Here is a 27713-nt window from a genome sequence, read left to right as displayed (position 1 = left end):
GGGAGGTCTCTTACCTGTCCTTCAAGCCACATGCAGTTTGGATGGGAAGCCATGGTAACTAGTCATACAAACTAGATCACTGTTTTGTTTTACAAATAGGCTGAACTGATGTAAAAAAATGTATACGTCACTGAATCTCTAGCAGCAACTGATTGTCTAAAAAACATTTTGTTACGTGTTGTAGGAAATTATCTTTCTATCTAGAAATGGCAGGATTACTCACTTTGTTTGCAAAATGATATCACTTTACTTGGAACCTAGTCATAAAAATGCTGTGACACACTGATTGACATAGTCAAGGAAGTAGTTTTCAGAATGGCATTCTGTGGCAGACTGTTGCTCCGTGGCACAAACACACACACCCTGCACATCCCCCAAGAAAAGCCCCTGGGAGCCAACAACTTCAAATAAAGTTCTGTACAAAAGTGCGCACCACTTGCTGTCGGCCCTGCTAGGCTTGCCTTCTCCTGTCAGCAGTCAGGTGAAGGTGGTACAGGTATGACAAAACTGATACATTGCCCCCGCTTCTCTCTTTCACACACAGACACACACACTGGCAGAAGACGAGGAGTGCGGGGGGAGCACAGCACCCCCTGCAGCGCGATCCCGGTGGGGTGCCATCATGGCTGCCCCCAGGACACGCAACAGCCCCACCCCCGCCTGCTCTCCGCCCCCGGGTGCCAGAGCATGAAACTCCGCCACTGCACACACACACACTTGGAAAACAATTTCTTAGGTGACATAGGACTACTACTCTCCAGTTGAACCTACCCAAACCCTGTGATCAACTTCTGAGGCCCTTCTTCATGTGCCTCTTCCATTAGAAGTCCAGAGGGTGGCAACACAAGAATGGGCCTTTTCTGTGATGGCTCCCTGTTCCTGGAATGATCTGCCCAGGGGGGTTCAGCTAGTGCCTTCATTAACAGGCACCAGACAAAAACGTTCCTCTTAACATTTGATTCCCTTTTCAATATGTTGTGGAATGGGGCATTGTTGGGTTGTCTTTGTTTTTGCTTTTATTACGTATTCTATGTTTTTTATATTGTAATTTTATGTTGTGAATGGCTCTGAGATTTACAGGTGTAGAGCAGTATACAAATTTAATAAATAATAATGATAACAATAATTTGGTGCTTGCCCTGAAGGTAGAGATTGCTAGCTATGTAACTTTGCATTAGGACAAGAACTCTAGAGACAGCAAGTTGCTACAATTCTGTGCAGATGGACTACTCTTATTTCTAGACTAGTGCAGATATTTAGGCAGGGCAACAGAAACATGAAAGGAAGAAGCCAGAATTACATTTTTGCAGATCAAGCAAAGCAACAACAACTTAACTCCTAACTTAACAATAATGTATTTATTGGCATGTCTTTAATTTACACCTCTGTATATATTTGTCTCCTCAAACAGTTCATGGAGCTTTGAAATCAGAATTACGGTAATTTTCTACCTTTCATTTTATTTAAATATTTTCAAACTACTCAGTATTTCACCAAATAATAGTTTTCTGAAACCAAAGGCATATTTTTCTTGCATTTCTAGTAAACTGGACTAATTAGAGATAGATACCTATATTGATATGGGCTCTTATGCCCTCTTAGATATACCCCAGGCATTTCTATTATCATAGTAATGCAATACCTTCATGTAAATTAAAATGCCATTTATTATTATTATTATTAAGAAATCTACATCAAGGTGGATGTTAAACAAAAGCTACTAGAAGTAGCTCTACACATTTTTCTGTTATCTAAATGTTCCTAGAACATATACTTCCAACTTCCATTTTGAGACTACAATGCAACAAGCATCTCAATTTCTATCTTTAACAAAAGCAAGGAAATGGGGGGTGTTGTAGCAGCTAAACCAGTGCCTCAGTTCTTCACTTGTACTACCAGAGGAATGTTGACCTGCCAAATAAATGGCATGATGAGAAGTAGCTGTGTCGTTCATAAATTGGGGTGGAGGTGGTTAAAATATGAGAGGATCCCTCACATCAACTGAGTAACAGGTGCATTATTCTTCCGTGCTAATAATCCCTGAGAAGAACCTGTGCAATATGTTACTGGGGGGATGAGGGTAGAGACACTAAAAAGGTAAACATTTCTATCCCCTTAGGAAGAGCTCTCATCTTACGGAGTGCATCTTTTGTTTCTTCACTCCAACCTTGAAATAGAAAGAATTCTCGCCTTCAAGGTGTTTGCAGCCCAGTTTAACGGAATTCTTCATATGGCCCTGACAGAAGTGCTAAAGGCAAAGCTGCAGGCAAAGCGGTTTAGACAGACTCCTTTGTCAGGATTTTGTCTGATCTGCCCTTAGAGCAAACCATATTTGGCCACTAATGAGGTCCAGTGCCGAGGGCCTTCTGGCAGTTCCCTCGCTGCGAGAAACCAAGTTGCAGGGAACCAGGCAGAGGGCCTTTTCGGTAGTGGCACCCGCCCTGTGGAACACCCTCCCAACAGATGTCAAAGAGAAAAACAACTACCAGACTTTTAGAAGACATCTGAACGCAGCCCTGTTTAGGGAAGCTTTTAATGTTTAATAGATTATTGTATTTTAATATTCTGTTGGAAGCCACCCAGAGTGGCTGGGGAAACCCAGCCAGATGGGTGGGGTATAAATAATAAATAATAATTAATAATAATAATAATAGCTGGAGGTCAGGTGGTTTCCAACTATTAAGTCTTTAAAAAATGGTGCAGTCTTCTTAGATTAATTGTGGGAACAAAGGATGCAAGAATATATATTTATTCTAGTGCTGAAGTTGTGGTTCTTTGGAGATTTGGAATGGCTCCCCAAGTAGTTAGCAGCTAGTAACTTTTAACTGTTCATTCCATTTAGTTGCTGGAAGTTATCTGCTGTGCAGAACACACTGACTCTACCTTGTCTGTTATGGGCAATACACCTGTGCAAGGATCACTCTGTGTGAGGATCATTTTGCTTTGTTGATCATTGCCAATGATCTTTTCAGCCCACCAAATGTGTAATGCTGCTGATGCAAAGCTCTCTCTAGGACAATTATCAATGCAACCTGTTTCTGTTAACATTCACTTTCAACTACGATCCACTGGATGCCATAGTCACCACGGATGTGTTATGAATTACAGTGATAAAAACTTTAGATTGTATAAGTTAGTTGCTTCATGTTTTTATTGTATCCATTTTATTTATTTATTTATTTTTGCAGTTTTGTTTTCCATGGATGCTAGTCTAGTAACCATACCTACACAGAAAACCATCCCTGAGGCCTCTCTGGTGCATGCAGGGAAGTGTATTGTTACAAGAAGATTACATTAACTGATTACAGTCAGGTTTTACTAGAGTGCCTTCCTCCTATAGATAGCTCTCTACCACACGTAAGCCATTTTTCTTTGTCAACGGATTGTTATCACTTCTCAAAACGAGTATTCAAAGAGTAGAAATGACAGCTGTAAAACCTGGAGATAATAGACCAGAGTAAAAACTACACAATTTAATAACCAGCTCTGTTCCTTTTTAACTCTTGAGGCACTGGCTTCTGTACAAAGAACACTTGTAGCTCTAACACTTGGAAGTCCCATTGGTAAGAGAATGGTAGTGCTGGTTTTGCCCTTTACAACACTGTAAAACAGTAATTGAACTCAAGCATTGTAATAGTTGCATTAATATAGCGTTCTAGTACTGGCTGTCAACACTCCTTGCAGGTGTTACTACCAGAGGTGGTAGTAATTTCTGTACATGGTACTATTCTATTAACAACTTTAATATATCAGTCCCTCACAAACTATAAAGTATAATAAATAAGCATTCCAAATCTCTGCAAGTCAATAGATTGTATTCAGCTACGTTTTACTCAGAGCAGACCCACTGAAATTAATGGACCCATGTCATGTCCATTAATTTCAGTGGGCCTGCTCTGAGTATGGCTAATATTGTATATATCCTATATGCTCCTCCCCCTGAGCCACATTGCTTCAGAAACGCTCTTAAGAGTGGTTAACCAATTATTTGACCTAGAGTGTCCAGATGGAGCTGTTTCTGCATCGGGAGGATTTATGGCCTCTGATAAGTGAACAGACTCCAGACAACCCCAATGCTGCGTGTCTACAGAAGGATGAGCGAGCTCATGCCACTATCATCCTGGGTTTGGAGGACAGTCAACTTGTCAATGTGAGGGCGTTGCTGAAACTAAGCAGAGCTAGCAAGCACTGAGACATTTATGTTAAGGCTACAACAGCAGCAAATACCACCTGCTAGCTATAAAGAAAATATTTGTGGAGCTGCAGGAACGAGACACTGCAAAGGTGTACGTCATACTGCCAACCCTAAATGAAAGTTGGGACAATTTTGTTATGAGCCTGGAGGCGATGCCTGAAGAAAATCTTTCCCTTGACAAAATGGGTAGGGCTATAGCTCACTGGCAGGGGACATCCATTGCTTGCAAAAGGTTCCATTTTAAATCCCCTGCATCTCCAGTTGGGCTAGGAAAGAAGTTTTCTGAAACTGCAGGGCCAAATAAATACTGCAGATGGGGGGACTGAGGCTGCGAAAGAGTGACTTACCAAATGCCATATAGTGAATTCAAAGCAAAGACTTCAGCAGCAGACTTCTTGATTCATGGCTCAGTCAGTCTCTTGGCTAAGCTGCATTTCAGGGTTAAATGCAATAGCCAAATCAAACAAGTTTGCATTTGTTACAGGGAAATTGGAAGGGGGGTGAGAGACCTTGCCCACACTCTGAGCCTTGTCTCTCCACTCTATGAGGCAAAGATGAAGAGCCTCCACGGCACATTACAAAATGTAGCAATTCATTGATAAATGTATCTATGTACAGGATCAATGGGAAAACTTTAGAAATTCATAAGAAATCACATCATTGTATCAATCTTCTCAGTTCCAATGGCATTTAGGACCCAGGGAAGTGAGGTATAAGGGGAGGGGTGAGAGAGCCGGCCATAATCCCCAAGTTGTACAGTCAGGTCTGCAGGGCCTTCCCAAGGAGTCATGACTGGTGACATTCTGCCCTCAAAGTGTCAGACAGATAACCACCTCAATCCCAATTAAAAACCTCCAAGGAAGGAGAGCCCACTACCCCATGAGGGAGGTAATTCCACTGTCAAACAGCTTTTACTGTCAGAAAGTTCTTTCTGCTGTTTAGTCGGAATCTCCTTTCTTGTAAACTTGGAGCCATGAGTTCAAGTCCTACCCTCCAGAGCAGTGGGGGGAAAGTTTGCTCTATCCTACATGTGACAGCCCTTAATATATTTGAAGATGGCTATTATATCTCCTCTCAATCTCCTCTTTTCCAGGCTACATACCCAGATCCTCATATTGCTTGGTTTCCAGTCCCTTGATCATCTTGGTTGCCTTACTCTGCACATATTCCAGTTTGTCAACATCCTTCTTTAATTGTGCTTCCCAGAATTGGACACGGTATTCCAGGTGTGGTCAGGCTAAGACAGAATAGAGTGCACTATTACTTCCCTTGATTTGGACACTGTTCATGCAGCCCACAATAGCATTAGCTTGTTTTGCTGCCAAAAATAACATCTGATACCCACACATGTACACCAGTAGTCTAGGAGGTTCTGTTAGTTACTGCACCAAAAACAAACAAATGCATTATGACATAAGGCTGAATAAGAGCTAAATTGTCTCTTTGAGATAGACATTTAAAACATATTCTTTTACTGAAATAATTTCAACTATAAAGAAATAAAGTGATACAAAGAAAAAAGGGGGAAGTGAGGGAGAAAAACTAAAGCAAACATGTGCATAAGAAAGGGGGGGAAATATACAAAATTGAAATGTAATCTACTCCCATAAATTCTTATATAAATTGATATAGTGTTATTATCCTAATAGATACATTGGCTAATAGTGTATTACATTCTGTTTAAACTCATTCCTAATGTTGTCATATTTATCCACACAAAGTCTACATCTGTTAAGTAGTCTGTTCATAAATTGCATGTGTTGTCATACTGTTGGTCCATGAATTAATGTTGATCATAGCTATTCAGCAGTATTAGACTCTTGGTCACTATTAGGGCACGTAGAATCCATTTTCATGTCCCATTGTTAGGTATATAGCTCAAAAGAGGTATATAGTTCAATAGGTACCGTATATAGTTCAAAAGAATATTCTCCGCTGAAAGATTGAACTTTTTTCTGCACAGTCCAGCACTTTCTCCCAAAACTTGGTGCGTACAGAACACTGTACAAACATATGTTTCAGGGGGGCATTGTCCTTGCCACATCTCCAATACAGAGCTATCTTAGCTAGTCCTTCAATCCTTAGCTTGTCTTCAGTGAGTTATCCCATTGTTCTAATATCTCAGGTGTCTCAGAAGCTGAGAGGGCTGCCAGCCCAAACACACTTCTTAGGCGTGTTGTAATTGAAGATATTGCCATTGGGCCGCATCTGATATTTTCTTCCTTATCTATCAGTCAATACACCTGCTTCCATCTGATTTTTCCATACCATCTTTTTTGCAATTTTAAGAGTAGGGTTTCCTTAGAAAGTAAGTTTAGGATGTGAAAATGGATCAATTTTGTTTTTATTATTCTATATCCTTCTAATGTAGTTGTTTCCAGTCACCTGGGATTTCAAATATTTTTTCTGAGTATTGACCAAGCAACCAAAGGTACTTATGCATATATTCCAGGGTTGCTCACACTGGAAAATTGAGGCCAGCAGTAGCTTTCCAATATTTAATTTACTACAGTAACAGTATATAAGCATAATTATCTAATTCTAAATTCAGAATTCTGAAACCACCTTCTTTAATTTCTAGCTGCATTCGCTGCAAGAATATCCTTGGTGTTGTTCAGCCCCAAAGGCATTTCCTAATGAGGGTGTTTATCTTTGGAAATATGATCCAGATATAAAAACTGAAATTCCTTTCAGGATATAAATGAATCTCGGAATAATATTCATTTTGAGAGCATTCACCCTTCCCCAAAGGGTAAGGTTCAATGACTCCCAACTATCAATATCTGAAGAAAACTCTTATTAATTACTTTATATTAACTGTGACTGTGTTATATCTTTTCTGTGACTGTGTTATATCTTTTGGTATTAATATACCTAGATATTTAATAGATTCAGAACAAATCTGGAATTTTCATGGCCCTCTAGCAGCTATTGTGGCTCATTGACCAGAATTAAATTCTTGCAGTGCCTTGTCTGCCAGGAAGCATGGAATTAAACAGAATTATGCTCAAACGGTTTGTTGGGCTGCAGCGTAAGGAAAATAGTAGAACTTAGCTGTACTTTAGATAAGAAAAATACTAAAATATACAAAATAAGCACAAGTTCCTTTTCATCAGAATATAACACAAATTAACGTTGAACAAAACACAAATTAATGTTGAACTGTGTATATTGGTCATTACTAAGGTTGACAGCAGATGATGAGCATCCTGGATACTCCTGTACCCTAAACACATTAACAGGCTAATTTCCCTCCTGAAAACCAGCTGCATTCAGTAGGGATGCATGAGTGCAACTGAGAACAGCTGTCCCATTATTTCTGAATGCCTGATTTCATACTGTAATCTGTAAATTAGTTGACAGATGTATAAAATCACATGTTCAGTACCTAGGGAACTCCCTAAAGATGTTCTAGAAGCATTATATATATATATACTATTTTTTAAATGCCCCATGTACATTAAATATAGCAAGGATAGTCATTGCTCCTAAATCTATGATGAAGATAGTGATATTTGTTCATATTAAAGAGCCATAGACCAGAGTTCTTGCAGTTTCACCTCACCAACAAAACTCTCCAATCTCCATCATTATCATTATTAAGGTCTCAAAGCAATTTATAAATTTAAAATACAGAGATACCAAAAAAAACAGTAAAACAGTAAAATCATACACAGTATCAACCAGTGTTGATACACAGTATCAACCAGCATTCAATAACAAGGAAAATATCATTTCCCACCCAATTAAAAGATGGACACAAAAAACAGGACAAAAATGAAACCACACTGAGACTCAAAGGTCTAGGAGAACAATGACACCTTTGCATGGTGCTTAAAAATGGACAAAGCTCATGCCAGGCAAACATCATTGGAAAAGGCATTCCACAGCTGAGGGACAGCAACTGAAAAAGCCTCTTCTCTCACTGCAACCCATGAGACCTTTTTCAGAGGCGGCACGCGGAGAAAAGCCAGATGATGATTAAAAGGTCCAGGAAGGTTTGGACTGGGAAAGCCTATAATTGGGGTCCTGAGCTGTATAAAAAATGGTGTTTTATAGGTCAAAACCTGCACTGTGAACTGGACTTGGAAAACAACTGGCAACCAATACAGTGAGACCAGAATTAGTATTATCGGCTAATACATCCTGGTTCCAATCAGTGATCAGGCTGCTTCTTCAGAGGCAGCTCCATGTATCACATTGCAGTTACAGTGGTACCTCGCAAGACGAATGCCTCGCAAGACAAAAAACTCGCTAGACGAAAGGTTTTTTCGTCCGCGATTTGCCTCGTAAGACGAATTCCCCTATGGGCTTGCTTCGCAAAACGAAAACGTCTCGCGACTTTGTTTCCTTTGTCTAAAAACCGTTAAAACCAAGGGTGCTTAGCTTGAACAGCTGCAGTTGCGACTTGACTTCGAGGAGCAACTGTTAGCACGTGGTTTGGTAGCCTTTTCTCAGACTTTGCTCACTTTTGAAGCTTTTCCAAAACTTTTCCAGAACTTCTCTTGCATCCAAGAAGAGTGACTAGTGGGGTGCCACAGGGTTCTGTCTTGGGCCCGGTCTTATTCAACATCTTTATCAACGACTTGGATGATGGACTCAAGGGCATCCTGATCAAATTTGCAGATGACACCAAACTGGGAGGGGTGGCTAACACCCCAGAGGACAGGATCACACTTCAAAACAACCTTGACAGATTAGAGAACTGGGCCAAAACAAACAAGATGAATTTTAACAGGGAGAAATGTAAAGTAACTGGGAACAGCCAGGAACCTCAGCCAAGCCAGAAGTCTTCAAGGCTAGCAGAGGTTGGTTTGAACGGTTCAAGACAAGATCTGGCATCCACAGCGTGGTCAGGCATGGAGAGGCTGCCAGTTCTGATGTTCCTGCGGCTGAAGACTTTGCAGCGGAGTTCCTGGAGGTTGTGAAGACGGAGGGCTACGTTCCACAGCAGGTCTTCAACTGCGACGAGACCGGGCTGTTTTGGAAGAGGATGCCCAAAAGGACTTTCATCACTCAGGAGGAGTCCAAGTTGCCTGGCCACAAGCTCATGAAGGACCGTCTGACCCTGCTCTTCTGTGCCAACGCAAGCGGCGACCTGAAGATCAAGCCCCTGCTGGTGTACCACTCGGAGAACCCACGGGCCTTCAAGAGACACAAGATCGACAAGGAGCGGCTGAGTGTCATGTGGCGATCCAACAGCAAGGCTTGGGTCACACGTGTGCTGTTTGTGGACTGGGTCAATCTTGCTTTTGGCCCTGCTGTCAAGCAGTACCTGCTGGACAACGACCTGCCGCTGAAGGCTTTGCTTCTGATGGACAATGCTCCTGCCCATCCTAAAGGCCTTGAGGTGGACTTGTTGGAGGAGTTCAGCTTCATCAACATCATGTTCCTGCCGCCTAACACCACGCCACTGCTCCAGCCGATGGATCAGCAGGTCATCGCCAATTTCAAAAAACTCTACACCAAGGAGCTTTTCAGGCGATGCTTCGAGGTGACTGACTGCACCACCATCACCCTGCGGGAATTCTGGAAGGACCACTTCGACATCGTCACCTGCTTGAAGATGGTCACCACGGCCTGGAAAGGGATCAGCCAGAGAAATTTGAATTGCGCTTGGCGCAGCCTGTGGCCGGACTGTGTGGCACCAAGTGACTCTGATGCACCAGAGTCAACAGTGGTGCAGGACATTGTTGCCTTGGGGAGGACCATGGGCCTGGAGGTCACGGAGGAGGACGTCTGCGAGCTGGTGGAGGAGCACGACGACGAGCTGACCACCGTGGAGCTGGTCGAACTGCAGGCAGAGGCTGCGCAGGAGCAGGCCTCACTGGAAGAGGAGGAAGCAACTGAGGAACGGCTGTCCTCCGAAAAACTGAGGGACATTTGCCTGAAGTGGAAGGAGGTGCAGACTTTTGCAGAGCAACACCACCCTGAGAAGCACGTGGCACATGACGTTGGGAACTTTTATGATACGAGGGTCATGTCGCCTTTCAGGGAGCTGCTGAAAAGGCGGATGAAGCAGCAGACTATGGACAGGTTCTTGACCAAGAAGCAAAGAGTGGAAGAGGAGCCTTCTTCGAGTGGTCCCCCAGAGTCTTAGAAAATGTACTGTACACTTTGTTGATTTTTAAATGTTTTTCTGTCATGTTTATAAAGTAAATTTATTTTCCCTTCAATTTTTGAACTGCTCTTTACAGTATGTGTGACTTTAAAGAGCAGTTAATAAACTGTTGTTGTACCAAATTTGGCTTTGTTTGGACTTTTTTTGACCATAGGAACGCATTAATTGATTTTCAATGCATTCCTATGGGATTTCGTGATTCGCAATGCGAAAAATTCGCTAGACGACAAAACTTGCGGAACGAATTAATTTCGTCTTGCGGGGCAGCACTGTATCTAACTACGGGTTACGAGAACATAGACAACTAAAACTGCTTATCCTCACCCAGATAAGAGTTGCAGTTGTGCCATTAGCTGAAGCTGATGGAAGGCACCCTGTGCCCAAGAGCTAACTTGTGGCTCCATTGACTGGCAGTAACGTACCCAGAGGTAGCACACCTGATCCTTCAGGAAAAGTATGACCATATAAAGTTGCATCCCCCCTAATCCAGACTGAGTAACCACCATTTTAAAATGCCTAGTCACATCTGGACTGAGCGTTAGGGTTTTTTGTTTGTTTGCTTGCTTTCATCCAGTTAATAACTACAGTCAAGCACCAGTTTAGCACATTCCTTCATCACATTACAGTGGTACCTCGGGTTAAGTACTTAATTCGTTCTGGAGGTCTGTTCTTAACCTGAAACTGTTCTTAACCTAAAGCACCACTTTAGCTAATGGGGGCTCCCGCTGCCTCATGATTTCTGTTCTCACCCTGAAGCAAAGTTCTTAACCCGAGGTAATATTCTGGGTTAGTGGAGTCTGTAACCTGAAGCGTATGTAACCTGAAGTGTATGTAACCTGAGGTACCACTGTATTCAGTCAACCCAGTGCTCCTTCCATTCCCTACTATATACTTGTAAAGCTTTGATTATGGAACAACATATAACTGAATTAACTTATTCAAAAACTACTTCTAATCATAGGCAATACACACAAAGCAAAAACAGTTTAGAAATCTGAGATTGATGTGGTACTCAGAAATATATATACTGTATATCAAATTTTATGAGATTGTGATAATTTATCCCCACCCCTTTTTAATGTAATTTTGTATTGAGTTAGTTTTTTCTACTTAGTTTGGAGCTTACCCTGTGTAAATGGGTATTCTTTACTCCAATGGTGTAATCTTTCTCAGACAGTCACAAGGCAATCTGCTGAATCAACGTAATCTCTAAGCTGCACCATCTAATCTTGCAGCTGTTCTCTCTGCATGGTTATGCAATCTGCCCAGTGTGCATATATGAACAAACAGGCAACATTTTAGCATTTTAAAATGCAGCTCTTTTAAAGCTTCTGTCATTCCCCATGGTGTGCCAATATGCCCTATGTCAATTAATAATATGCTAGCCAGACTCTAAAACATGCATTTAAGTTGCACAAAACAACAGACATTGCTTTGTTAGAATCATGGAATTCTAGAGTTGGAAAGGACCGCGAGGGTCATGTAGTCCAACCCCCTGCAATGCAGGAATCTCAGCTAAAGTCTCCATGACAGATAACCTAACATCTGCTGAAAAATCTCCAAGAAAGGAGAGTCCACCACCTCCTGAATGTCAAACAGTCCTTACTGTCAGAAAGTTCTTCCTGAAGTTTAGTTGGAATCTCCTTTCTGGTAACTTGAATCCATTGGTTGAAGTCCTAGCTTCCAGAGCAGGAGAAAAAAGCTTGATCAATCCTCCATGTGACAGCCATTTAGGTATTTTAAGATGTATCTCCTCTTTTCCAGGCTAAACATACCCAGCTCCTCAAAAGGCTTGGTTTCCGGACCCTTTTCATCTTGGTTGCCCTGCTCTGCACACATTCCAGCTAGTCAATATCCTTCTTAAACTGAGGTGCCCAGAAGCAGACACAGTACTCCTGCTGTGGTCTAACCAAGGCAGAATAGAGCGGGACTATTCCTTCCATACCCGGAAACTACAACTAATCCAGAATGCGGCAGCTAGACTGGTGACTGGGGGCGGCCGCCGAGACCGCATAACACCGGTCTTGAAAGACCTACATTGGCTCCCAGTACATTTCCGAGCAAAATTAAAAGTGTTGGTGTTGACCTTTAAAGCCCTAAACGGCCTCAGCCCAGTATACCTGAAGGAACGTCTCCACCCCCACCGTTCTGCCTGGACACTGAGGTCCAGCGCTGAGGGCCTTGTGGTGGTTCCCTCATTGCGAGAAGCAAAGCTACAGGGAACCAGGCAGAGGGCCTTCTCGGTAGTGGCACCCGCCCTGTGGAATGCCCTCCCATCAGATGTCAAAGAGAACAACAACTACCTGACATTCAGAAGACATCTTAAAGGAAGTTTTTAATGTGTGACATCTTAGTGTATTTTTGATCTTTGTGGAAGCCGCCCAGAGTGGCTGGGGAAACCCAGCCAGATGGGCGGGGTACAAATAATAAATTATTATTATTATTATCTTCGGGAGAAGAAAAGCCTAAGGAGCAAACCCTACATAAATGCGGAGTGCAATCCCTAAGATGGTTGGATAGCACCTTGTACACCTCATTCTGGCAACTCCCGCAGCCAAGCTGGTGCCAAATGTATTGCTCTGCTTTCTTTTGGACCACATCAGCCAGGCCGCATTGGGGGGCAGGGGATCTTCTTGTCTGGCCAGTCCAGGACCTCCATACACATTACCCAGGCTTGTGCTGCTAACACAGAAGAACCAATGTGGAAGGCAGCAGTTACAATTTACAGGTCTCTGCAGTCAAAGCGGCTGCTGTTATTCTCCAGTGGTTTAACTTCACCATTGTTTCTCGAGACAGACGGATACCAACAACAAATTACTTCCCTTGAATGGTATACTATACCATTGATGCTGTTGTTGCTGACTAGAGTAAGAGTTTTTTATGCTGCTGCATCATACTGTTGACTCATGGCAAACCTTTGGTCCACTAAGACCCCTAGATCCTTTTCACATGTACTGCTGGCAAGCCAAGCATCCCCCATCTTATATTTGTGTAGCTTGTTTTTCCTGCCTAAGTGCAGAACCATTCATTTGTCCCTACTGGAATTCATTTTGTTTGTTTGGAACCTGTTCTCCAATCTATTAAGGTCATTTTGAATCCCAATTCTGTCTTCTGTGGCATTGGCTACCCCACCCAATTTGGTGTCATCTGTAAACTGGATGAGCATCCCCTCAATTCCTTCATCCAAGTCGTTGCAAACCTTCATTCTGAGCTCTGGCCCGTCTGACCTTCTCCCTACAATTGTTTGCTATTTGTATACACTCTTCCTTTCTGATTTCTCCTTTCTTCCATTTCTTATACATAGCCTTCTTACATCTCAGTTCCTTATGCAACCAAACCAGTTTCTCTAGATGTCTCTCACTTCTCTTGTAGAATTATGTTATTTGAATGGATCCAGTATATATCAGTTGCTGTCCAAAGTATGGTAACAACAAAGTCCATTATATTACTAGATCCCTTTATACAACTCATGTATTTTATAATGAAGCGATAATAAAACATGCTACAGAAAAAAGTTTGATTATATCACGAGACAAATCTCCAACCAGACCCCCCCAAAGTCAAATCCTGTTTGATTTTGTCCTTTTCTGACCTCAACATTTAGATTAAACTCGTTTAGTGATGTATAAAAAGGTAAAGGTAAAGGACCTCTGACAGTTAAGTCCAGTCACGAATGACTCTGGGGTTGCGGAGCTCATCTCACTTTACTGGCTGAGGGAGCCAACGTTTGTCGCAGTTTTTCTGGGTCATGTAGCCAGCATGACTAAGCCGCTTCTGGCGAAACCAGAGCAGCGCACGGAAACGCTGTTTACCTTCCCACCAGAGTGGTACCTATTTATCTACTTGATAGTAGCTCACACCGCCGCAGGGATTCGAACCGCTGACCTTCCAATCAGCAAGCCCTAGGCTCAGTGGTTTACACCACAATGCCATGTGATCCATGTTGTTTAGTCGTTTAGTTGTGTCCGACTATCCGTGACCCCATGGACCAGAGCACGCCAGGCACTTCTGTCTTCCACTGCCTCCCGCAGTTTGGTCAAACTCATGTTCGTAGCTTCAAGTACACTATAGTGATGTATAAAGGTAAAGGGACCCCTGACCATTAGGTCCAGTCATGACCGATTCTGGGGTTGTGGCGCTCATCTCGCTTTATTGGCCGAGGGAGCCGGCGTACAGCTTCCGGGTCATGTGGCCAGCAGGACTAAGCCGCTTCTGGAGAACCAGAGCAGCGCATGGAAACGCCGTTTACCTTCCCACTGGAGTGGTACCTATTTATCTACTTGCACTTTGACATGCTTTCGAACTGCTAGGTTGGCAGGAGATAGTGAAATATAAATATATAAATTCTAGTTATGTATGGAAGCTTTCATCAGCTATTAAGTCCTGATAAATTCCGTTAGATTTACCGTACTCCCAATAAATTGAATGGAGGATTGTGGCCTTAGACCTGGCATCTAGTTAGTTTTGCTCTAGGGCAGAGGTTTTCAACCTTTTTGAGTTCACGGCTCCCCTGACCAACTACCTTCTTTCTGCGGCTCCCCTAGGGGGCTCTGGAGGCGTTAGGTCACCCCTCGCCTGCAGAGCCAGCAGCCCCTCACCCCTTTCTGAACACCCTCCCTTGTGTTGAGACACGCCAAAGAGAGGAGCTTCCTGATGCCTCCCCCCCCCCCGGGGCCTGGGAAGAGGGTGGCTCCAGCCTTAGCGGCCCAACAGAAACTGGCCAAAGGTGAGCGTGAGGCCGGCCCCTTACTCACCTGGGGAGGCAGCAGCGGGCGCCACTGGGCCTGCATGGCAGAGTCTCCCCTTCAGCACCCAGGCAGGCCTTGCATGCAGCACAGCACTGCCTGCCTGGCCTCCCACTTGTCCAGCCAGGGCCCTCGCCCGCTTCCTTCCTTCCTCCGAGGCCGCCTCGGCTCCTGGCACCCAGCACCCCCTGCTGGTCAGCCCCAAGGGCACCCTTCGCCAGCCAGGGCTGCTGCAACAGCCAGAGGCAAGAGGGCACCCGAGGAGGGAGGGAAGAGGGAGGGGGCCAGGGTTGCCCGCAGCCCCCCCCCCGCCATCCTTCAAGGCGCCCCAGGGTGCCAGGGCACACGGGGTGAAAACCACTGGCTTATCCCACCATTCTCCGCCCCACTGGCGGAGGGCTGGTGGCCATTAGCTTAGATTGTTGCTAGGCTTTTAAATTTTACATTAGGACTTTGTAAGTAAACTTGCTGCTAAGAGCAACAACCTTCAATAAAAGGAGAATTTGAGTCAGCTGTGGGCAGATTTTCTGACACCTGTTGACAACTGCAAATAGTCCTCGTTTCATTTAATTACTTATAAATATGACGTGAGGGCCCGTTTGGGATGGGAGGGTAAACATACAAATATTCCATGCCAGTTAAAAGAGAAGAAAGAAAGAAACAAAAACGCCACCCTTGTAGCGGGGCTTAAGTCATGGCGGCACCAGTTTTGCCGTTTTATTCATGCTGACAGCTTTGGTGACTTCCAGGCGGGACAGTGAGGAGCCTCCCGGCCTCTCTTCCCGCCTAAACCTGAGGCGAAGGCCAGCCCCGCCCATCCCCTTCCTGGCCCCGCCCCTTTCTCCTCAGCCTTACTATTACTACCAAGCCCGCCGCCCGCCGCCTCCACCACGTGACCCGCAGCGGGTTTGTTTCCAAGGCGACCGACGAGCGGGAGGAAAAGAGGGATGAGAGAAGAGGAATGGCGGGGGGGGACTCCTTCCCTCCCCCCCCCCCCGCAGAAGGAAGCGCGGGCTCGTCTGCCGAGGGAAGGCGGCGGGGGCGGGAGTGTGGCGGAGAAGGGGCTGGCGCATGCGTGGTGGCGCTGGAACCCTGGACCTCGGAGGGAGAGGGCGCGCGCACGTGCGTGTGGCTCCGCGCTCGCTCGCGCGCCGCTTCGCCTGATCCTTCGGAGCTGCAGCTGCTCTTACAGCAGCCGAGGAGAGCGGCTTCCCGTTAGGCTTCTCGGGCGGCAGCAGCAGCAGCAGGTACGTGGCTCCTTTGGGGCGGGGGGTTTCCTCCCCCCCCTCTCTGCCTCTCCCGGCCTCTGCAAAGGCGCACGTGCTCACCTGCTGCAATGGGAGGCGCTGGGGTCCCCAATCCCGATTGCACTCCCGAGCCCTGCAAAAGACAGCAGAGCATCCATCCACCCCCCGAATTGCGCCCGGGGTGCGTGTGTGTGCGCGCAGGAGGGAAGTCCCCTCCGGCTGGCCGAGCTGGGCAGTGGGCTTCCTGTGCCAAGGAGCCCGGCATCCCCCACTGCAGAGGAGGAGGAAGGCGGAGGACGAACACCGTGCGAGTGTCATGGTGGCGGGGATATCCTGTCTGCTAAGGTGCAAGGCATCCCTTTCGTGAGGGACGGACATATTGCACATGAAGAGGTTGTATTAGTGGAGGAAGAGGGATGGGGACTGGCTTGTTCGGAGTGCCTGGGACTCCCTTCTACGAATTTTATTTTCTTAAAAGCAGGCATTTCTCATGTGAGGATCTGCACCACAAGCCGGGGATTCCCTGTTGCCTCCCAAATGCAGTTCAGACTTGACGTTGCTTTGTGGTGAGATGCTCAGCATCCTTCCCTTCAGTCCAAACTCATTCTTAAAGCTGCAGAGTTAAAAAGATTAGGGCAATGAATTGTCCCTTCCATCAGCTTATACATAAAAGGTGCATATTTCTGTGGCGGAGGACCGGTCATCATTTTATCCTGTTGCCACTGTGGTGGTGCTGAACTCCATGGGATTCTTTTAAGTGTTGCCACTGCAACACTTTCTCCATAAGAAGAAGAAGAAGAAAAGAATACGGTGTATGGTTTCCCCCAAGGGAGACTGTTTTCCTTAATCTTTCTTTCTCTGTACCAGATTGCAAATCTCACCTCAGCAGGGAACAGGAGGAGTGCATGCTTTGAGCCATTTATCTGCAAAAAGGTGATGAGGTACCCTTTGCCAAAGTGTCTTAGGAAGGCATTCCTCTCTGCCCATTGAATTTTTTGTAGGTTCTCTCTGGTTACCTACATACTTGAAATAGAAATATGAATTTACTACTTGTCAAGTTCATAGAGCTGATTATGTGGCAAGGAAACAGTCCTTTGCTTTGTCACTGTAAAACAGTGTGCATGTCAGGGTGGGTCTAGTGAGAAGTTCATGAATTTTCCTATGGAAGTGTATGTAGGACAAATCCTATTGATGTAGTACTTTTTTGGAATTCATTCATGGGTGTAGCCAGGATTTTTGTTAGGGGGGCAGAACCTTAGTAAAGTATTTTTATTGATTTAATTGATGGGGGCAGCTGCCCCCCTTGGCTATGCCCATGAATTCATTGTGGGTTTTTGTATACAAGCTTGGCTGGTCTTTTGGGAAGGCTTGAGGGAATCCTTTGTATTTAAGAGAGGTGACTTTTGATGACTTGTTAAATGAGTGGTACTTGAAAGTCAGCTGCTATGATCCTAGTGGGTTTTTTCCTACAGTAAGGGTAGTGGGAAGAGGTATTCTATATGACAGGGAAACAGATTGTTTTGGAGGTCTCCGCCTTGGTCTTAACTGTAGTTGGTAATTCAGTTATTTCCTAAAACTGTGTTTTACATGAAACTAAGAGGAGAGCTTTCCTTAATGTCTGACTCTAAAATAAGACATTTTGAGTTACTTCATGTTGAAAGCTCTTCTCTTTAAAAAGGTGCATGACTAAGGGCATTTCTGCACAGCAAGGGGCTGTTTAGTGCAGTAAATATGCTTTGCTGTGCACTTGTTGCACATGGACTTGGGTTGCAGAGCCTCTCAGAGTGAATGGCGGCATATACCTCTTTCTTTCCATTTCCCTCTTTTTAGTTTTTCTGAGTGGCCTTGAGATGCTTTTCTTTTGCATTGAAAATTAATTTGCAACAATACATTGGACTTCATTAATAAAGATTGCTCACTGACTTTCAAAGACCTAATTTAATGATATATTGGTTCCTTGGTATTTGGGTAACAGTCTGATTGATGTGTCCTTAACCACACTAGTTTATGTAATATAGACCGAATTTGGGGGGGGGGGGAAACACAACACCAACCAAACGAAAGCTAAACTTGACAAAGGACCAAGTTGGAGCGCATCAGAAGGTAGTTGGACTTTGTGCAACTCTTCTTCGTTTTGACCTGCTTCTCTATGTGAACACAGTGTTGCTTTTGATTCTGCAGTGCTGGCCCTTGCACATCCTGGCTGAGTTTTCTTTAGCTTAGGTTTGCTGGTATGCAAAACTAATGTACCTGCATGTCTGCCTGCAGACACACACCTGTACCAAAGGGTGGCTTGGGCCATGGGTCTGGCAAGTTATTTGCTCTGATCAAGTACCCAACTGAAATACAACTCTAGATCTGTGACTCTTGGAACACTTAATTACATATTGATCTTGTCAGCAGTTTTCATTTATCATGCAGTAACTTGTCTTTTAAATTTTACTGTTACCTACCATCAACAATGTAAGTTATCACTTGGGCAAATATCTGCTGATTAGCTAGCAAATAAATGGCATCTTGATTGTGAGACTGTAGGTCTAAATTGCTTTTACCTAGATTAAAATGCAATAGTGACCTCCTAATTAGCAATCTCTTCACATGGGAAAAATACTCCCATGAGGCATTTGCTTCTTCCTATATTACATTAGTTAATGTGACTTTACCCAAAGTCATACACCCCCCCCAAGCTCTAGAACTGCCACCTTGGTAACAGCGTTGTTTCATTTTTATCGGAGCAGCTGATGAAGGTAAATGCTTTGCCACGTGAAAACACACAAGTAACCTCTGTTAATCACAGTAGCATAAGTATTATTTTAGTGATTAACCAAATCCTAAAAGGGATCCAAAGGAAGTGTGAAGTGTTTGTTGCTTTTATAACTGTGTGTGCGTAAACCTAAGAGCAGGAGATACCTGCCTGCAGAAATGCACACACCTCTCTCTTACAGAATTGTGTGTGGGATGAGCTGGAAAACCCTAGCAGTGAGCTTGCTTCTGGTCTCAAATCATAGAGGAGGGCTGCAGTATCCAGTGGCATAGCAGCTGCCCTTCCCAAGATCAAAATAAGTGATCAATTCACTCGGGTGGGGCTCACCACCAGTGCCCCCCTGCTGCCCCATGCCTCTTAGCACTCCCCTAGGTCAGGGGTCTGCAACCCGCGGCTCCGGAGCCGCATGTGGCTCTTTTACATCTTTGCTGCGGCTCCGGGGCGGATACTAGCGAGGGGAGGAGGCGCATTGTGCGCCCCGACACTCCTCACTGTGGCGGGCGCTGTACTGGCTGTGACGTCGCATGGGGGCGGTGCGTGCGTTAGTCATGCACTGTCCCGACGTCACCTTCCCGCCCGCTGTCAGATCGTGGCTCCGGAGGTATATTTGTTTTAAATGTCGCAATGGTTTTGCGGCTCCCAGTTGTTGTTTTTTCTTCGGAAATGGGTCCAAGTGGCTCTTTTTGTCTTAAAGGTTGCAGACCCCTGCCCTAGGTAATCCCACAGCACCCTTTGGTAGCTAGGGCTATATACCTTAAATCATATGGTAGTCATATTCTAGAGGTGTAAGTTTAATTGTCTATTTTTCTAAATAACTGTCCAAAATCTGCAGTGGTTTTTTACCTAAATGCAAAGGTCTTACGTAAGGTAAATGATGGTGTTGGAGAATGCCTCTGACTTCCCTTGTATTCTATTCTATTGCTATGGCACCTTCCTGTTGGCTGTCTCTTGTGGCTTCTGAAAAAGTTCCCCCCTCCATGTTAATATAACAAAGGCTAATATAGTTGTGCAAGTGTGATGTGAAATCTTTTCTGCCTTAAACATTATCAGAAATCAGTTGGCACTTTCCAGAAAATGATTCTAGATTCAGGTAGGTAGTCGTGTTGGTCTGACGCAGTCAAAATAAATTAAAAAAATTGTCCAGTAGCACCTTAGAGACAAACTTAGTTGGTCTCTATGGCGCTACTGGACAGTTTCCCCCCTGTTTTTTTATTTATCCAGAAAATGATGTTGTTGAAAGTGATGTAATAGGAACTATCATTTTCTCTTCCCTTCTCTCTCTCCTTCCCTGCTCCAGCTTCCTTTTATGTGTCTCTAGAGCGGGGAGGAGCTCCTGTGACCTGGTACTAGTTGCTAGTGATACCTAGCAGTGCTGTACACAGGGGTCTGAGTATGCCCCTTTCAAAAATGGTGCCAGGCTCTGTCTTGCGCTGGGACACAGAAGGAGTGTTGCAGGCAGGAGGGGAGGGTTTGCGACAAGCAGACACCCTGATTGTTTTTTAAATGGAGGAACAAAGTCAGTGATGAAACAGACCCTTGCCAGGCAGTGCATACATTAGGGGCCCGCTTTGTCTCCGGGGAGCAGGAAGTGAGAAATCCAAACCTCAGTGATACTAAAACAGTCATTGACTGTGAAACTCGGTGAATAGTTGTTGAAATCTGTAGGTGATTAATTTCCCCACAAAACTAGTTTCAGCCATGGTTATTGGTGGTGTTAAGGTACTGCATACGTTTGAAGAGTGAAGTAGCCATAGTGCTTAGCAGGCAGCCACATTTTAAAACTACAACAATACTGAAAGACAAAAAAGGCGGGCTCATCTTTGTTAGGGGGAACACTAGATGGCAAAACTAAATTGACAATTGGCCCCAAACTCAAAACAGTTAGATTTTATCCAGAAAAGACTAAATAAACTCATCTCCTGGGGAAACAATTCTAGGAGGTGACTTCAACCTAAACACCAGAGATACCTCTCCAAGACATTCACCCCCAAATCCTCTGGACAACCTTTCTCTGAAGGAAGCCAAAAAAAGAGCAGCAGAGACTCCTATAGACTACAGAGGTACCTCAGGTTACAGACTCTGCTAACCCAGAAATAGTACCTCGGGTTAAGAACTTTGCTTCAGGATGAGGACAGAAATCGTGCTCCGGCGGTGCGGCAGCAGCAGGAGGCCCCATTAGCTAAAGTGGTGCTTCAGGTTAAGAACAGTTTCAGGTTAAGAACAGACCTCCGGGACAATTTAAGTACGTAACCAGAGATACCACTGTACTAAAAATGCTGAAAAACGAAGGCCTGTATGAAACATGGGGTGACAAAACCCAGGCAACACCAGTCTCACATTCCTGTCTGGATGCCATGGCACAAGGACTGACCATGCCAACCCTACCAGCATAAGTTTGACCAAACTGCAGGAGGCAGTGGAAGACAGGAGTGCCTGGCGTGCTCTGGTCCATGGGGTCACGAAGAGTCAGACATGACTAAACAACAACATGACTAAACAACAGGACTGACCATGCCAACCCTAACTGCAGAGGAACAAGAATTATGGACAGCCCTATTACCCCAGAGGAAAAAGAGACTGTCCTCAAAAATGTAGAACCACACAAAGCCCTGGGCCCAGATGGCTTTACAGCAGAATTCTGCAAGAAATTCAAAGACACCCTGATTCCCTTTATGACGCGCCTGTTCAATGAACCTCATGAAAAGACCCCCATGCCTCCTCCAAAATAGTCTCTATCCCAAAGCCATTCAAAGACAGCACAGCCTCAAAATAGAATCACACCGCCCAATTTCGCTGATAAATCAAGACTACAAAATATTCACATCAATTCTGGCCAACCGTATAAAATGTTTCTCACACAAACTTAATAGCCTTGGACCAGGCTGGCTTTGTCCCTGGTTGCAGTATAACAGACCCCATTAGGAAACTACTGAATTTGATTGAACACAGCAAAACAACCAGGTATTTCCATTCCAAACAATCAAAGGCCTTAAGGATATACCCAAGGTAGTCAGTGGGGATCGGGTTGTTTTGCTGTGTTCAATCAAATTCTAATAGTACTAGGCAGTTTTTGAAATTAGCCAGGTGCCGGGCGCATTTTGCACCTGACTATCAGCCACTTGCTACCACTTTGCACATCTACTCTGCAAAAGAATGAAAGTTCATCACCCACCTTCTTTCTCCCTGCCCCACCTCACAATGCCTATGATGCCAGTGCCTCACACCGAATGTACCGTATTTTTCGCCCTATAGGACGCACCGGCCCATAGGACGCACCAAGTTTTTTGGGGGGGAAATCAAGGGAAAAAATTTTATTTCCCCCCCCCCCAGGTTTGCGCAGCCATCCCCAAGCTAGAAGAGAGAGACAGAGCGCTCCATCTCCCTCTTCTGCCTTCAGGGACAGCATCTCTAGCCTCCATGGGGCAGCGGCTTGCCCCGCTGTCCCCCAGCTTATGGGGCTGGCGATGGGGAGAAGCAAGCTTGCTTCTCCCCCCCCCCAGCCTCCAGATCAGGTCCGGGAGGGGTGGCGGCGCTCCGCCTCCCCGCTATCCCCCGAGCTTGTGGGGCTGGCGGGGGGGGGGAGAAGCAAGCTTGCTCCCCCCAGCCTTCAGATCAGGTCAGGGAATAGCGGGGTGGCGGCGCTGCGCCTCCCTGCTATCCCCCGAGCTTATGGGCTGCAGGCTGCTGCCTGCAAGCCTTGCGACCCCGCAGGACCTTGCGCCGGGATCCGGGGGGTGGCACGGAGCTGCAGGAAGCCCTGGAGCGCAGGCAGCTCCGCGCCACCCTCCGGAGCTCCGCGCAGCTTCGCGCCGGGATCGGGAGGGTGGCGCGGAGCTGTAAGAAGCCCTGGAGCACAGGCAGCTCCGCGCCACCCTCCGGAGCCCCGCGCAGCTTCGCGCCGGGATCGGGAGGGTGGCGCGGAGGTGCCTGTGCTCCAGGGCTTCTTGCAGCTCCGCGCCACCCTCTGGAGCCCCGCGCAGCTCCGCGCCGGGATCGGGAGGGTGGCGCGGAGCTGCAAGAAGCCCTGGAGCGCAGGCAGCTCCGCGCCGCCCTCCGGAGCCCCGCGCAGCTTCGCGCCGGGATCGGGAGGGTGGCGCGGAGCTGCAAGAAGCCCTGGAGCGCAGGCAGCTCCGCGCCACCCTCCAGAGCCCTGCGCAGCTTCGCGCCGGGATCGGGAGGGTGGCGCGGAGCTGCAAGAAGCCCTGGAGCGCAGGCAGCTCCGCGCCGCCCTCCGGAGCCCCGCGCAGCTTCGCGCCGGGATCGGGAGGGTGGCGCGGAGCTGCAAGAAGCCCTGGAGCGCAGGCAGCTCCGCGCCACCCTCCAGAGCCCTGCACAGCTTCGCGCCGGGATCGGGAGGGTGGCGCGGAGCTGCAAGAAGCCCTGCAGCGCAGGCAGCTCCCCGCCACCCTCCGGAGCTCCGCGCAGCTTCGCGCCGGGTTCGGGAGGGTGGCGTGGAGCTGCAAGAAGCCCTGGAGCGCAGGCAGCTCCGCGCCACCCTCCGGAGCTCCGTGCAGCTTTGCGCCGGTATCCGGAGGGTGGCGCGGAGCTGCAAGAAGCCCGGGAAAGCCTGCATTCGCCCCATAGGACGCACACACATTTCCCCTTCATTTTTGGAGGGGGAAAAGTGCGTCCTATAGGGCGAAAAATACGGTAACTGACACGTAGAAAGGGCTCTGAATTGAAACTGAGACATTGTATGTACCCTTGTGAAAATGCTTTAATAAAAAAAAAATATATTTTTTGAAGCGTGTGTATGGAAGCAATTCAACTTAGGCATTTGATCAACTTTTAACTGGATGGTGGGATATCTTCTCACCTTCCCAAAGTGGGAATTTGCCCATTTCCATCCTTTGTTGATGTTGTGCTGCTGTGATCTGATCAGATTAAAACAGTAATATTTCACGGGCGCTCTCTCCCTCCCCCCACTTTTTGCATGGGTGAAATGACGTTTCACAAAGCGTTTGCTCAAGATGGTTGCAACATTCCTACTGGGAAAGGATGACTATAGGAACTTGCTAGGGATGAAAGTAACAGCAGGTGAATATATGCATGTAGTCCTTCACATCTTCTGAATTAAAATGTGGACTCATGTGCTACAAAAACTACACCCTTAAAGTTTGATTAAATCATGACTAAAAAGTATATCCAGATTTTAAGATGTAGACCATGGACAGAAATGCATTCCCAATTTTTAAACGTCATAAAATTTGTAGCCACTCTCCCAGCACAGAGCTGAAATATATATTTCATATTCTTAAGTGGTGACACATGAGACTTAAGCCACTGGGCAACTGGGTTTCCCCCTCTGCTTTGACCTTAGCCGGTTTAAGGTCCAGTGAATCCATTGCCATAATTCACAAACAGGCCTGTTAGTATTAAAGGCCAACTAAAGTCCCCGTAGCCATTTGTTGAAAAACCATGCCATCATTAGTAATAATAATAATAATAATAATAATAATAATAATAATAATAATATTTTTTATGTATACCCCACCCTCCCCAGCCAAGGCTGGGCTCAGGGCAGCTAACAAGCAAAAATAAAAACAAGTTGAATGAATACAACTTAAAAACAAAATTAAAATACAACTTTAAAATATTGAAACATTAAAATATTAAAATGTAGCCTCATTGCAGGAGGAGGAGAAGGGAAAAGAAAAAAGAAAGAGGGGGAGGGAATCAAATTGACTCCAAGTCAAAGGCCAGGTGGAACAACTCTGTCTTACAGGCCCTCCGGAAAGAAATCAGATCCTGCAGGGCCCTGGTCTCATGAGGCAGAGCGTTCCACCAGGCCGGAGCCAGTGTTGAAAAAGCCCTGGCTCTGGTTGAGGCTAATCTAACTTCCTTAGGGCCCAGGACCACTAGGGTATTGCTATTTATGGACCTTAGGTCCTCCGTGGGGCATACCGGGAGAGGCGGTCCCGTAGGTACGAGGGTCCTAGGCCGTGAAGGGCTTTAAAGGTCAAAATCAGCACTTTAAATCTGGCCCTGTACTCTACCGGGAGCCGGTGCAGCTTGAAAAGCACTGGGTGAATAGGCTCCCATGGCAGAGACCCCATGAGGAGCCTCGCTGCAGCATTCTGCACCCACTGGAGTTTCTGGGACAGCTTCAAGGGCAGCCCCGCATAGAGCGAATTACAGTAGTCAAGCCTGGAGGTGACCGTCGCATGGATCACTGTGGCCAGGTCGGGGCGGGAAAGGTAAGGGACCAACTGCTTGATGTGACGAAGGTGACAAAATGTCGCCTTGGCTGTTGCTGTAACTTGCGCCTCCATGGAAAGGGAGGCGTCAAGGATTACACCCAAACTCTTAACGGAAGGCAATGGCACTAATTGGGCCCCCGCAAGAGAATGGAGTTGGTCCCTCATCCCCATGCCATCCCGACCCTGTCATAGGACCTCTGTCTTCGAAGGATTTAGTTTCAATCGGCTCCCACGAAACCATCCAGCCACAACTTCCAAGCATCTGGTCAGTGTATCCAGGGCCGAGTCGGTGTGGCCATCCATCAGCAGATAGAGCTGAGTGTCATCAGCATATTGGTGACAGCCCAGCCCAAAGCTCCGGAAAATCTGGGCAAGGGGGTGCATAAAGATGTTAAAAAGCATCGGGAGAGGATTTTGCCCTGCGACACTCCACACACCAAGGAGTGGCGCGACGACATTTCCCTCCCTAGTGCCACCCTCTGTCCCCGACCAGAGATAAAAGAGCACAGCCAGTTACGGGCTATGCCCTGTATCCCCACGTCGGCGAGGCAGTGGTCCAGAAGCTCATGATCGACCATGTCAAAGGCTGCTGACAAATCTAAAAGGATCAGCGGTCCTGACCCGCCACGATCCAGTTGTCTACAGAGATCATCTGTTAGGGCGACCAGAGCCGTCTCGGTCCCGAAACCAGGACGGAAACCGGACTGAAATGGATCTAAAGCCGATGTTTCCTCCAGAAACCTACCAAGCTGTTCAGCAACTGCTCTCTCAATTACCTTACCCAGATATGGGAGATTTGAAACTGGGCGGTAATTGGATAGATCTAAAGGATCTAGTGAAGTTTTCTTTAAGAGCGGACACACCACTGCTTCCTTCAGTTCCCCTGGGAATGTCCCCGTGCCAAGGGACAAATTGATAATTTCAACCAGGGGGGTCTGCGCGACATCTGGACACAATTAATTAAGCAATTAATGATGCTTGGGGAATGTACCTGTATTGTAACTCATCTCCCATTAAATCTCTCATGACCAGTATGTGATACATAATGTATGTATTTCCAACCTGACTTTTTTAAAAAATGGAACTCTTCAAGGGGTTGTGCAGTTTCTGCTTAATATTTTACATGATCCTTAGCTGCTGTTGTCATGTGGGAAAACAAATTGAACCCTAGCTGATTTATTTTTATAAGATATTTTTAAATAGAAATCAGCAGCATTAAAGTTATGGTCTTAATTGTGATCCTATTGTAAAATATGGGGGAAATGGTATCAAAGGGTCTTGGAGACAGTGCTGGTCACTCAAGAGCCTCTGACCTGCTCCCTTGGGCAGAAGAAACGCTCCAGATACACTGGAGGGCCGGGCTTAATTTGTGAGCGGCTCTAGACCCTGTTCTTCATGACAAAAAGCTGGAACTTTGAAGAGGAAAACTAATAAATGCCTCTGAGTACATGCAGAGTGCTTTTCCTTTTTCATTTAATAGCCAGAACATAGAGCTTCACTCCTGGGATGTGGGCGCAGGGGTTTCCTCTGGCTTCAGAAATTTTGCAGATAATGCGTTTTTATGATAGAGAGAGAGAGATTGAACTAGGATTGCCCTTGCTAGCTGTGGAAATGGCAGCAGCACCTCGGTGGAAGGGTGGGATACGAATGTAATATTATATAGGCAACGCCCCATTTACTCAGGGGTTATGTTCTAAGGTACTGTGCGTTTAAGTGAAATCACATATATCTGAAACACCATTGAAAAAGCCTGCAAACATAGCTTTAGTCACCTATCTAGACTTTCTTGTACTGTGTGTGCCCATTTTCAGACTTTTCTGCCAACTAGAAGTGTATTGGACTATATGTGCCCCAAATGTGAGCTTTCTACCTGCCAATCAGTTTCTTGGCCCAAGCCAAAGTGATGGTTTTGACACATAAAGCCTTAAACAGCTTAGGACTGCAATCAGCGCTTCTTTTCTGGGGGGACACAGTGTTACACATACCCCTAAACATTTTGTGAATCTTTGTACTTTTGTCCATTTACTGTATTTATTTCCCCCAATTCGAACTATAAAATGCTGGTTTTCTTGAGTCAAAATGAGAGTATCCCTCAACATTTTTTTAGAAAAAAAGCACTGACTACAATACCTCAAAGACTGTCTCTCCCCATGTGAACCGACTTGGACCCTGTGATAATCACCAGAGGTCTGGAGGGTGGCAACATGAGAATAGGCCTCTTTGTGGAATGCTCACCCCAGAGAGTCTTGCCTGGCGCCTTCATTATACATCTTTAGGCACCAGGTGAAAACATTCCTCTTCAACCAGGCCTCTGGCGGATTGACATTCTATGTCCTTTTAGATGTGTTTGTGGGGTACGGGTTTGTTTTGCTCTTGTTTTCATTTTGTAATTTTATGCTGTGGACTGTCTTGAGAACTTTGGATGTAGGGTGGTATATAAA

At 45.9% G+C, this 27713-nt stretch overlaps 1 protein-coding gene across 5 annotated transcripts in view; it reads right to left on the bottom strand.

Moving 5' to 3' along the window:
• NRG4 (neuregulin 4) overlaps positions 1-27713 on the bottom strand; it is an 80735-nt gene that overhangs the window by 24959 nt on the left and 28063 nt on the right. Inside the window, exons 1-2 of one of the 5 annotated variants that reach the window (XM_081207977.1) lie at positions 15917-15935; positions 5298-5432 (exon numbers count right to left, since the gene is read on the bottom strand). The exons of 1 other annotated variant lie outside the window; for it this stretch is intronic. The gene's annotated coding sequence lies outside the window, so the exon portion shown is untranslated. Of the gene's footprint in view, positions 1-14; positions 629-5297; positions 5433-11442; positions 12376-15070; positions 15130-15916; positions 15936-27713 lie in introns of those variants that run through there. 3 more of the 5 variants (XM_081207975.1, XM_081207976.1, XM_081207978.1) reach the window with 3 other exon arrangements.

The sequence above is a fragment of the Podarcis bocagei genome (genome assembly GCF_964188305.1).
Source record: "Podarcis bocagei genome assembly, chromosome: 9".
NCBI classification, from domain to species: Eukaryota; Metazoa; Chordata; class Lepidosauria; order Squamata; family Lacertidae; genus Podarcis; species Podarcis bocagei.
This window is presented reverse-complemented; position numbering and strand designations above follow the sequence as displayed.